Source organism: Apostichopus japonicus, chromosome 4, assembly GCF_037975245.1.
Source record: "Apostichopus japonicus isolate 1M-3 chromosome 4, ASM3797524v1, whole genome shotgun sequence".
Lineage (NCBI taxonomy): Eukaryota > Metazoa > Echinodermata > Holothuroidea > Aspidochirotida > Stichopodidae > Apostichopus > Apostichopus japonicus.
Window position 1 is genome coordinate 10220557 of NC_092564.1, and position 13171 is coordinate 10233727.

Consider the following 13171-nt stretch of genomic DNA (forward strand, 5'->3'; position numbering starts at 1 on the left):
GTGCGCGGAGCCATCGCGCCACTGTACGGACTGAGAGATTAGGTGGATTAACTAATACTTACAGCTCCCCGTGTAGGCACTTGCTGTTAAAGATCAGCAAAAGACGTCATCACCCGGGGTTCGAACCACGGATGCAAACGAGAGTCTCGATCATCAGCTCATACAGTGCGCGGAGCCATCGCGCCACTGTACGGACTGAGATATTAGGTGGATTATCTAATCCTTTTAGCTCCCCGTGTAGGCACTTGTTGTTAAAGATCGGCAAAAGACGTCATCACCCGGGGTTCGAACCACGGATGCAAAAGAGAGTCTCGATCATCAGCTCATACGGTGCGCGGAGCCATCGCGCCACTGTACGGACTGAGAGATTAGGTGGATTAACTAATACTTACAGCTCCCCGTGTAGGCACTTGCTGTAAAAGATCGGCAAAAGACGTCATCACCCGGGGTTCGAACCACGGATGCAAAAGAGAGTCTCGATCATCAGCTCATACGGTGCGCGGAGACATCGCGCCACTGTACGGACTGAGATATTAGGTCGATTAACTAATACTTACAGCTCCCCGTGTAGGAACTTGCTGTAAAAGATCGGCAAAAGACGTCATCACCCGGGGTTCGAACCACGGATGCAAAAGAGAGTCTCGATCATAAGCTCGTACGGTGCGCGGAGCCATCGCGCCACTGTATGGACTGAGAGATTAGGTGGATTAACTAATACTTACAGCTCCCCGTGTAGGCACTTGCTGTAAAAGATCGGCAAAAGACGTCATCACCCGGGGTTCGAACCACGGATGCAAAAGAGAGTCTCGATCATCAGCTCGTACAGTGCGCGGAGCCATCGCGCCACTGTACGGACTGAGATATTAGGTGGATTAACTAATCCTTACAGCTCCCCGTGTAGGCACTTGATGTAAAAGATCGGCAAAAGACGTCATCACCCGGGGTTCGAACCACGGATGCAAACGAGAGTCTCGATCATCAGCTCGTACAGTGCGCCGAGCCATCGCGCCACTGTATGGACTGAGAGATTAGGTGGATTAACTAATACTTACAGCTTCCCGTGTAGGCACTTGCTGTAAAAGATCGGCAAAAGACGTCATCACCCGGGGTTCGAACCACGGATGCAAAAGAGAGTCTCGATCATCAGCTCGTACAGTGCGCGGAGACATCGCGCCACTGTATGGACTGAGAGATTAGGTGGATTAACTAATACTTACAGCTCCCCGTGTAGGCACTTGCTGTAAAAGATAGGCAAAAGACGCCATCACCCGGGGTTCGAACCACGGATGCAAAAGAGAGTCTCGATCATCAGCTCGCACAGTGCGCGGAGCCATCGCGCCACTGTATGGACTGAGATATTAGGTGGATTAACTAATACTTACAGCTCCCCGTGTAGGCACTTGCTGTAAAAGATCGGCAAAAGACGTCATCACCCGGGGTTCGAACCACGGATGCAAAGGAGAGTCTCGATCATCAGCTCGCACAGTGCGCGGAGCCATCGCGCCACTGTATGGACTGAGAGATTAGGTGGATTAACTAATACTTACAGCTCCCCGTGTAGGCACTTGCTGTAAAAGATCGGCAAAAGACGTCATCACCCGGGGTTCGAACCACGGATGCAAAAGAGAGTCTCGATCATCAGCTCGCACAGTGCGCGGAGCCATCGCGCCACTGTATGGACTGAGAGATTAGGTGGATTAACTAATACTTACAGCTCCCCGTGTAGGCACTTGCTGTAAAAGATCGGCAAAAGACGTCATCACCCGGGGTTCGAACCACGGATGCAAAAGAGAGTCTCGATCATCAGCTCGCACAGTGCGCCGAGCCATCGCGCCACTGTATGGACTGAGAGATTAGGTGGATTAACTAATACTTACAGCTCCCCGTGTAGGCACTTGCTGTAAAAGATCGGCAAAAGACGTCATCACCCGGGGTTCGAACCACGGATGCAAAAGAGAGTCTCGATCATCAGCTCGCACAGTGCGCCAAGCCATCGCGCCACTGTATGGACTGAGATATTAGGTGGATTAACTAATACTTACAGCTCCCCGTGTAGGCACTTGCTGTAAAAGATCGGCAAAAGACGTCATCACCCGGGGTTCGAACCACGGATGCAAAAGAGAGTCTCGATCATCAGCTCGCACAGTGCGCCAAGCCATCGCGCCACTGTATGGACTGAGATATTAGGTGGATTAACTAATACTTACAGCTCCCCGTGTAGGCACTTGCTGTACAAGATCGGCAAAAGACGTCATCACCCGGGGTTCGAACCACGGATGCAAAAGAGAGTCTCGATCATTAGCTCGTACAGTGCGCCGAGCCATCGCGCCACTGTATGGACTGAGAGATTAGGTGGATTAACTAATACTTACAGCTCCCCGTGTAGGCACTTGCTGTAAAAGATCGGCAAAAGACGTCATCACCCGGGCTTCGAACCACGGATGCAAAAGAGAGTCTCGATCATCAGCTCGTACAGTGCGCCGAGCCATCGCGCCACTGTATGGACTGAGATATTAGGTGGATTAACTAATACTTACAGCTCCCCGTGTAGGCACTTGCTGTAAAAGATCGGCAAAAGACGTCATCACCAGGGGTTCGAACCACGGATGCAAAAGAGAGTCTCGATCATCAGCTCGTACAGTGCGCCGAGCCATCGCGCCACTGTATGGACTGAGAGATTAGGTGGATTAACTAATACTTACAGCTCCCCGTGTAGGCACTTGCTGTAAAAGATCGGCAAAAGACGTCATCACCCGGGGTTCGAACCACGGATGCAAAAGAGAGTCTCGATCATCAGCTCGCACAGTGCGCGGAGCCATCGCGCCACTGTATGGACTGAGATATTAGGTGGATTAACTAATCCTTACAGCTCACCGTGTAGGCACTTGCTGTAAAAGATCGGCAAAAGACGTCATCACCCGGGGTTCGAACCACGGATGCAAAAGAGAGTCTCGATTATCAGCTCGCACAGTGCGCCAAGCCATCGCGCCACTGTACGGACTGAGATATTAGGTGGATTAACTAATCCTTACAGCTCCCCGTGTAGGCACTTGCTGTAAAAGATCGGCAAAAGACGTCATCACCCGGGGTTCGAACCACGGATGCAAAAGAGAGTCTCGATCATCAGCTCGTACAGTGAGCCAAGCCATCGCGCCACTGTATGGACTGAGAGATTAGGTGGATTAACTAATACTTACAGCTCCCCGTGTAGGCACTTGCTGTAAAAGATCGGCAAAAGACGTCATCACCCGGAGTTCGAACCACGGATGCAAAAGAGAGTCTCGATCATCAGCTCGTACAGTGCGCGGAGCCATCGCGCCACTGTATGGACTGAGAGATTAGGTGGATTAACTAATACTTACAGCTCCCCGTGTAGGCACTTGCTGTAAAAGATCGGCAAAAGACGTCATCACACGGGGCTCGAACCACGGATGCAAAAGAGAGTCTCGATTATCAGCTCGTACGGTGCGCCAAGCCATCGCGCCACTGTATGGACTGAGAGATTAGGTGGATTAACTAATACTTACAGCTCCCCGTGTAGGCACTTGCTGTAAAAGATCGGCAAAAGACGTCATCACCCGGGGTTCGAACCACGGATGCAAAAGAGAGTCTCGATCATCAGCTCGCACAGTGCGCGGAGCCATCGCGCCACTGTATGGACTGAGAGATTTGGTGGATTAACTAATATTTACAGCTCCCCGTGTAGGCACTTGCTGTAAAAGATCGGCAAAAGACGTCATCACCCGGGCTTCGAACCACGGATGCAAAAGAGAGTCTCGATCATCAGCTCGCACAGTGCGCGGAGCCATCGCGCCACTGTATGGACTGAGATATTAGGTGGATTAACTAATACTTACAGCTTCCCGTGTAGGCACTTGCTGTAAAAGTTCGGCAAAAGACGTCATCACCCGGGGTTCGAACCACGGATGCAAAAGAGAGTCTCGATCATCAGCTCGCACAGTGCGCGGAGCCATCGCGCCACTGTATGGAATGAGATATTAGGTGGATTAACTAATACTTACAGCTCCCCGTGTAGGCACTTGCTGTAAAAGATCGGCAAAAGACGTCATCACCCGTGGTTCGAACCACGGATGCAAAAGAGAGTCTCGATCATCAGCTCGTACAGTGCGCCGAGCCATCGCGCCACTGTATGGACTGAGATATTAGGTGGATTAACTAATACTTACAGCTCCCCGTGTAGGCACTTGCTGTAAAAGATCGGCAAAAGACGTCATCACCCGGGGTTCGAACCACGGATGCAAAAGAGAGTCTCGATCATCAGCTCGCACAGTGCGCCGAGCCATCGCGCCACTGTATGGACTGAGAGATTAGGTGGATTAACTAATACTTACAGCTCCCCGTGTAGGCACTTGCTGTAAAAGATCGGCAAAAGACTTCATCACCCGGGGTTCGAACCACGGATGCAAAAGAGAGTCTCGATCATCAGCTCGTACAGTGCGCGGAGCCATCGCGCCACTGTTGGACTGAGATATTAGGTGGATTAACTAATACTTACAGCTCCCCGTGTAGGCACTTGCTGTAAAAGATCGGCAAAAGACGTCATCACCCGGGGTTCGAACCACGGATGCAAAAGAAAGTCTCGATCATCAGCTCGTACAGTGCGCCGAGCCATCGCGCCACTGTATGGACTGAGAGATTAGGTGGATTAACTAATACTTACAGCTCCCCGTGTAAGCACTTGCTGTAAAAGATCGGCAAAAGACGTCATCACCCGGGGTTCGAACCAAGGATGCAAAAGAGAGTCTCGATCATCAGCTCGCACAGTGCGCGGAGCCATCGCGCCACTGTATGGACTGAGAGATTAGTTGGATTAACTAATACTTACAGCTTCCCGTGTAGGCACTTGCTGTAAAAGTTCGGCAAAAGACGTCATCACCCGGGGTTCGAACCACGGATGCAAAAGAGAGTCTCGATCATCAGCTCGTACAGTGCGCCAAGCCATCGCGCCACTGTATGGACTGAGAGATTAGGTGGATTAACTAATACTTACAGCTCCCCGTGTAGGCACTTGCTGTAAAAGATCGGCAAAAGACGTCATCACCCGGGGTTCGAACCACGGATGCAAAAGAGAGTCTCGATCATCAGCTCGCACAGTGCGCGGAGCCATCGCGCCACTGTATGGACTGAGAGATTAGGTGGATTAACTAATACTTACAGCTCCCCGTGTAGGCACTTGCTGTAAAAGATCGGCAAAAGACGTCATCACCCGGGGTTCGAACCACGGATGCAAAAGAGAGTCTCGATCATCAGCTCGTACAGTGAGCCAAGCCATCGCGCCACTGTATGGACTGAGAGATTAGGTGGATTAACTAATACTTACAGCTCCCCGTGTAGGCACTTGCTGTAAAAGATCGGCAAAAGACGTCATCACCCGGGGTTCGAACCACGGATGCAAAAGAGAGTCTCGATCATCAGCTCGTACAGTGCGCGGAGCCATCGCGCCACTGTATGGACTGAGAGATTAGGTGGATTAACTAATACTTACAGCTCCCCGTGTAGGCACTTGCTGTAAAAGATCGGCAAAAGACGTCATCACACGGGGCTCGAACCACGGATGCAAAAGAGAGTCTCGATTATCAGCTCGTACGGTGCGCCAAGCCATCGCGCCACTGTATGGACTGAGAGATTAGGTGGATTAACTAATACTTACAGCTCCCCGTGTAGGCACTTGCTGTAAAAGATCGGCAAAAGACGTCATCACCCGGGGTTCGAACCACGGATGCAAAAGAGAGTCTCGATCATCAGCTCGCACAGTGCGCGGAGCCATCGCGCCACTGTATGGACTGAGAGATTTGGTGGATTAACTAATATTTACAGCTCCCCGTGTAGGCACTTGCTGTAAAAGATCGGCAAAAGACGTCATCACCCGGGCTTCGAACCACGGATGCAAAAGAGAGTCTCGATCATCAGCTCGCACAGTGCGCGGAGCCATCGCGCCACTGTATGGACTGAGAGATTAGGTGGATTAACTAATATTTACAGCTCCCCGTGTAGGCACTTGCTGTAAAAGATCGGCAAAAGACGTCATCACCCGGGCTTCGAACCACGGATGCAAAAGAGAGTCTCGATCATCAGCTCGTACAGTGCGCCAAGCCATCGCGCCACTGTATGGACTGAGATATTAGGTGGATTAACTAATACTTACAGCTTCCCGTGTAGGCACTTGCTGTAAAAGTTCGGCAAAAGACGTCATCACCCGGGGTTCGAACCACGGATGCAAAAGAGAGTCTCGATCATCAGCTCGCACAGTGCGCGGAGCCATCGCGCCACTGTATGGAATGAGATATTAGGTGGATTAACTAATACTTACAGCTCCCCGTGTAGGCACTTGCTGTAAAAGATCGGCAAAAGACGTCATCACCCGTGGTTCGAACCACGGATGCAAAAGAGAGTCTCGATCATCAGCTCGTACAGTGCGCCGAGCCATCGCGCCACTGTATGGACTGAGATATTAGGTGGATTAACTAATACTTACAGCTCCCCGTGTAGGCACTTGCTGTAAAAGATCGGCAAAAGACGTCATCACCCGGGGTTCGAACCACGGATGCAAAAGAGAGTCTCGATCATCAGCTCGCACAGTGCGCCGAGCCATCGCGCCACTGTATGGACTGAGAGATTAGGTGGATTAACTAATACTTACAGCTCCCCGTGTAGGCACTTGCTGTAAAAGATCGGCAAAAGACGTCATCACCCGGGGTTCGAACCACGGATGCAAAAGAGAGTCTCGATCATCAGCTCGTACAGTGCGCGGAGCCATCGCGCCACTGTTGGACTGAGATATTAGGTGGATTAACTAATACTTACAGCTCCCCGTGTAGGCACTTGCTGTAAAAGATCGGCAAAAGACGTCATCACCCGGGGTTCGAACCACGGATGCAAAAGAAAGTCTCGATCATCAGCTCGTACAGTGCGCCGAGCCATCGCGCCACTGTATGGACTGAGAGATTAGGTGGATTAACTAATACTTACAGCTCCCCGTGTAAGCACTTGCTGTAAAAGATCGGCAAAAGACGTCATCACCCGGGGTTCGAACCAAGGATGCAAAAGAGAGTCTCGATCATCAGCTCGCACAGTGCGCGGAGCCATCGCGCCACTGTATGGACTGAGAGATTAGTTGGATTAACTAATACTTACAGCTTCCCGTGTAGGCACTTGCTGTAAAAGTTCGGCAAAAGACGTCATCACCCGGGGTTCGAACCACGGATGCAAAAGAGAGTCTCGATCATCAGCTCGTACAGTGCGCCAAGCCATCGCGCCACTGTATGGACTGAGAGATTAGGTGGATTAACTAATACTTACAGCTCCCCGTGTAGGCACTTGCTGTAAAAGATCGGCAAAAGACGTCATCACCCGGGGTTCGAACCACGGATGCAAAAGAGAGTCTCGATCATCAGCTCGCACAGTGCGCGGAGCCATCGCGCCACTGTATGGACTGAGAGATTAGGTGGATTAACTAATACTTACAGCTCCCCGTGTAGGCACTTGCTGTAAAAGATCGGCAAAAGACGTCATCACCCGGGGTTCGAACCACGGATGCAAAAGAGAGCCTCGATTATCAGCTCGTACAGTGCGCGAAGCCATCCCGCCACTGTATGGATTGAGAGATTAGGTGGATTAACTAATACTTACAGCTCCCCGTGTAGGCACTTGCTGTAAAAGATCGGCAAAAGACGTCATCACCCGGGGTTCGAACCACGGATGCAAAAGAGAGTCTCGATCATCAGCTCGTACAGTGCGCGGAGCCATCGGGCTACTGTTGGACTGAGATATTAGGTGGATTAACTAATACTTACAGCTCCCCGTGTAGGCACTTGCTGTAAAAGATCGGCAAAAGACGTCATCACCCGGGGTTCGAACCACGGATGCAAAAGAAAGTCTCGATCATCAGCTCGTACAGTGCGCCGAGCCATCGCGCCACTTTATGGACTGAGATATTGGGTGGATTAACTAATACTTACAGCTTCCCTTGTAGGCACTTGCTGTAAAAGATCGGCAAAAGACGTCATCACCCCGGGTTCGAACCACGGATGCAAAAGAGAGTCTCGATCATCAGCTCGTACAGTGCGCCGAGCCACTGTATGGACTGAGAGATTAGGTGGATTAACTAATACTTACAGCTCCCCGTGTAGGCACTTGATGTAAAAGATCGCAAAAGACGTCATCACCCGGGGTTCGAACCACGGATGCAAAAGAGAGTCTCGATCATCAGCTCGTACAGTGCGCCAAGCCATCGCGCCACTGTATGGACTGAGATATTAGGTGGATTAACTAATACTTACAGCTCCCCGTGTAGGCACTTGCTGTAAAAGATCGGCAAAAGATGTCATCACCCGGGGTTCGAACCACGGATGCAAAAGAGAGTCTCGATCATCAGCTCGTACAGTGCGCGGAGCCATCGCGCCACTGTTGGACTGAGATATTAGGTGGATTAACTAATACTTACAGCTCCCCGTGTAGGCACTTGCTGTAAAAGATCGGCAAAAGACGTCATCACCCGGGGTTCGAACCACGGATGCAAAAGAGAGTCTCGATCATCAGCTCGTACAGTGCGCGGAGCCATCGCGCCACTGTTGGACTGAGATATTAGGTGGATTAACTAATACTTACAGCTCCCCGTGTAGGCACTTGCTGTAAAAGATCGGCAAAAGACGTCATCACCCGGGGTTCGAACCACGGATGCAAAAGAAAGTCTCGATCATCAGCTCGTACAGTGCGCCGAGCCATCGCGCCACTGTATGGACTGAGATATTAGGTGGATTAACTAATACTTACAGCTCCCCGTGTAAGCATTTGCTGTAAAAGATCGGCAAAAGACGTCATCACCCGGGGTTCGAACCACGGATGCAAAAGAGAGTCTCGATCATCAGCTCGCACAGTGCGCGGAGCCATCGCTCCACTGTATGGACTGAGAGATTAGGTGGATTAACTAATACTTACAGCTCCCCGTGTAGGCACTTGCTGTAAAAGATCGGCAAAAGACGTCATCACCCGGGGTTCGAACCAAGGATGCAAAAGAGAGTCTCGATCATCAGCTCGTACAGTGCGCGGAGCCATCGCGCCACTGTATGGACTGAGAGATTAGGTGGATTAACTAATACTTACAGCTCCCCGTGTAGGCACTTGCTGTAAAAGATCGGCAAAAGACGTCATCACCCGGGGTTCGAACCACGGATGCAAAAGAGAGTCTCGATTATCAGCTCGCACAGTGCGCGAAGCCATCGCGCCACTGTATGGACTGAGAGATTAGGTGGATTAACTAATACTTACAGCTCCCCGTGTAAGCACTTGCTGTAAAAGATCGGCAAAAGACGTCATCACCCGGGGTTCGAACCAAGGATGCAAAAGAGAGTCTCGATCATCAGCTCGTACAGTGCGCCAAGCCATCGCGCCACTGTATGGACTGAGATATTTGGTGGATTAACTAATACTTACAGCTCCCCGTGTAGGCACTTGCTGTAAAAGATCGTCAAAAGACGTCATCACCCGGGGTTCGAACCACGGATGCAAAAGAGAGTCTCGATCATCAGCTCGTACGGTGCGCCAAGCCATCGCGCCACTGTATGGACTGAGAGATTAGGTGGATTAACTAATACTTACAGCTCCCCGTGTAGGCACTTGCTGTAAAAGATCGGCAAAAGACGTCATCACCCGGGGTTCGAACCACGGATGCAAAAGAGAGTCTCGATCATCAGCTCGTACGGTTCGCCAAGCCATCGCGCCACTGTATGGACTGAGATATTAGGTGGATTAACTAATACTTACAGCTCCCCGTGTAGGCACTTGCTGTAAAAGATCGGCAAAAGACGTCATCACCGGGGTTCGAACCACGGATGCAAAAGAGAGTCTCGATCATCAGCTCGCACGGTGCGCCAAGCCATCGCACCACTGTATGGACTGAGAGATTAGGTGGATTAACTAATATTTACAGCTCCCCGTGTAAGCACTTGCTGTAAAAGATCGGCAAAAGACGTCATCACCCGGGGTTCGAACCAAGGATGCAAAAGAGAGTCTCGATCATCAGCTCGTACAGTGCGCCAAGCCATCGCGCCACTGTATGGACTGAGATATTAGGTGGATTAACTAATACTTACAGCTCCCCGTGTAGGCACTTGCTGTAAAAGATCGGCAAAAGACGTCATCACCCGGGGTTCGAACCACGGATGCAAAAGAGAGTCTCGATCATCAGCTCGCACGGTGCGCCAAGCCATCGCGCCACTGTATGGACTGAGAGATTAGGTGGATTAACTAATACTTACAGCTCCCCGTGTAAGCACTTGCTGTAAAAGATCGGCAAAAGACGTCATCACCCGGGGTTCGAACCAAGGATGCAAAAGAGAGTCTCGATCATCAGCTCGTACAGTGCGCCAAGCCATCGCGCCACTGTATGGACTGAGATATTAGGTGGATTAACTAATACTTACAGCTCCCCGTGTAAGCACTTGCTGTAAAAGATCGGCAAAAGACGTCATCACCCGGGGTTCGAACCACGGATGCAAAAGAGAGTCTCGATCATCAGCTCGTACAGTGCGCGGAGCCATCGGGCTACTGTTGGACTGAGATATTAGGTGGATTAACTAATACTTACAGCTCCCCGTGTAGGCACTTGCTGTAAAAGATCGGCAAAAGACGTCATCACCCGGGGTTCGAACCACGGATGCAAAAGAAAGTCTCGATCATCAGCTCGTACAGTGCGCCGAGCCATCGCGCCACTTTATGGACTGAGATATTGGGTGGATTAACTAATACTTACAGCTTCCCTTGTAGGCACTTGCTGTAAAAGATCGGCAAAAGACGTCATCACCCCGGGTTCGAACCACGGATGCAAAAGAGAGTCTCGATCATCAGCTCGTACAGTGCGCCGAGCCACTGTATGGACTGAGAGATTAGGTGGATTAACTAATACTTACAGCTCCCCGTGTAGGCACTTGATGTAAAAGATCGCAAAAGACGTCATCACCCGGGGTTCGAACCACGGATGCAAAAGAGAGTCTCGATCATCAGCTCGTACAGTGCGCCAAGCCATCGCGCCACTGTATGGACTGAGATATTAGGTGGATTAACTAATACTTACAGCTCCCCGTGTAGGCACTTGCTGTAAAAGATCGGCAAAAGATGTCATCACCCGGGGTTCGAACCACGGATGCAAAAGAGAGTCTCGATCATCAGCTCGTACAGTGCGCGGAGCCATCGCGCCACTGTTGGACTGAGATATTAGGTGGATTAACTAATACTTACAGCTCCCCGTGTAGGCACTTGCTGTAAAAGATCGGCAAAAGACGTCATCACCCGGGGTTCGAACCACGGATGCAAAAGAGAGTCTCGATCATCAGCTCGTACAGTGCGCGGAGCCATCGCGCCACTGTTGGACTGAGATATTAGGTGGATTAACTAATACTTACAGCTCCCCGTGTAGGCACTTGCTGTAAAAGATCGGCAAAAGACGTCATCACCCGGGGTTCGAACCACGGATGCAAAAGAAAGTCTCGATCATCAGCTCGTACAGTGCGCCGAGCCATCGCGCCACTGTATGGACTGAGATATTAGGTGGATTAACTAATACTTACAGCTCCCCGTGTAAGCATTTGCTGTAAAAGATCGGCAAAAGACGTCATCACCCGGGGTTCGAACCACGGATGCAAAAGAGAGTCTCGATCATCAGCTCGCACAGTGCGCGGAGCCATCGCTCCACTGTATGGACTGAGAGATTAGGTGGATTAACTAATACTTACAGCTCCCCGTGTAGGCACTTGCTGTAAAAGATCGGCAAAAGACGTCATCACCCGGGGTTCGAACCAAGGATGCAAAAGAGAGTCTCGATCATCAGCTCGTACAGTGCGCGGAGCCATCGCGCCACTGTATGGACTGAGAGATTAGGTGGATTAACTAATACTTACAGCTCCCCGTGTAGGCACTTGCTGTAAAAGATCGGCAAAAGACGTCATCACCCGGGGTTCGAACCACGGATGCAAAAGAGAGTCTCGATTATCAGCTCGCACAGTGCGCGAAGCCATCGCGCCACTGTATGGACTGAGAGATTAGGTGGATTAACTAATACTTACAGCTCCCCGTGTAAGCACTTGCTGTAAAAGATCGGCAAAAGACGTCATCACCCGGGGTTCGAACCAAGGATGCAAAAGAGAGTCTCGATCATCAGCTCGTACAGTGCGCCAAGCCATCGCGCCACTGTATGGACTGAGATATTTGGTGGATTAACTAATACTTACAGCTCCCCGTGTAGGCACTTGCTGTAAAAGATCGTCAAAAGACGTCATCACCCGGGGTTCGAACCACGGATGCAAAAGAGAGTCTCGATCATCAGCTCGTACGGTGCGCCAAGCCATCGCGCCACTGTATGGACTGAGAGATTAGGTGGATTAACTAATACTTACAGCTCCCCGTGTAGGCACTTGCTGTAAAAGATCGGCAAAAGACGTCATCACCCGGGGTTCGAACCACGGATGCAAAAGAGAGTCTCGATCATCAGCTCGTACGGTTCGCCAAGCCATCGCGCCACTGTATGGACTGAGATATTAGGTGGATTAACTAATACTTACAGCTCCCCGTGTAGGCACTTGCTGTAAAAGATCGGCAAAAGACGTCATCACCGGGGTTCGAACCACGGATGCAAAAGAGAGTCTCGATCATCAGCTCGCACGGTGCGCCAAGCCATCGCACCACTGTATGGACTGAGAGATTAGGTGGATTAACTAATACTTACAGCTCCCCGTGTAAGCACTTGCTGTAAAAGATCGGCAAAAGACGTCATCACCCGGGGTTCGAACCAAGGATGCAAAAGAGAGTCTCGATCATCAGCTCGTACAGTGCGCCAAGCCATCGCGCCACTGTATGGACTGAGATATTAGGTGGATTAACTAATACTTACAGCTCCCCGTGTAGGCACTTGCTGTAAAAGATCGGCAAAAGACGTCATCACCCGGGGTTCGAACCACGGATGCAAAAGAGAGTCTCGATCATCAGCTCGCACGGTGCGCCAAGCCATCGCGCCACTGTATGGACTGAGAGATTAGGTGGATTAACTAATACTTACAGCTCCCCGTGTAAGCACTTGCTGTAAAAGATCGGCAAAAGACGTCATCACCCGGGGTTCGAACCAAGGATGCAAAAGAGAGTCTCGATCATCAGCTCGTAC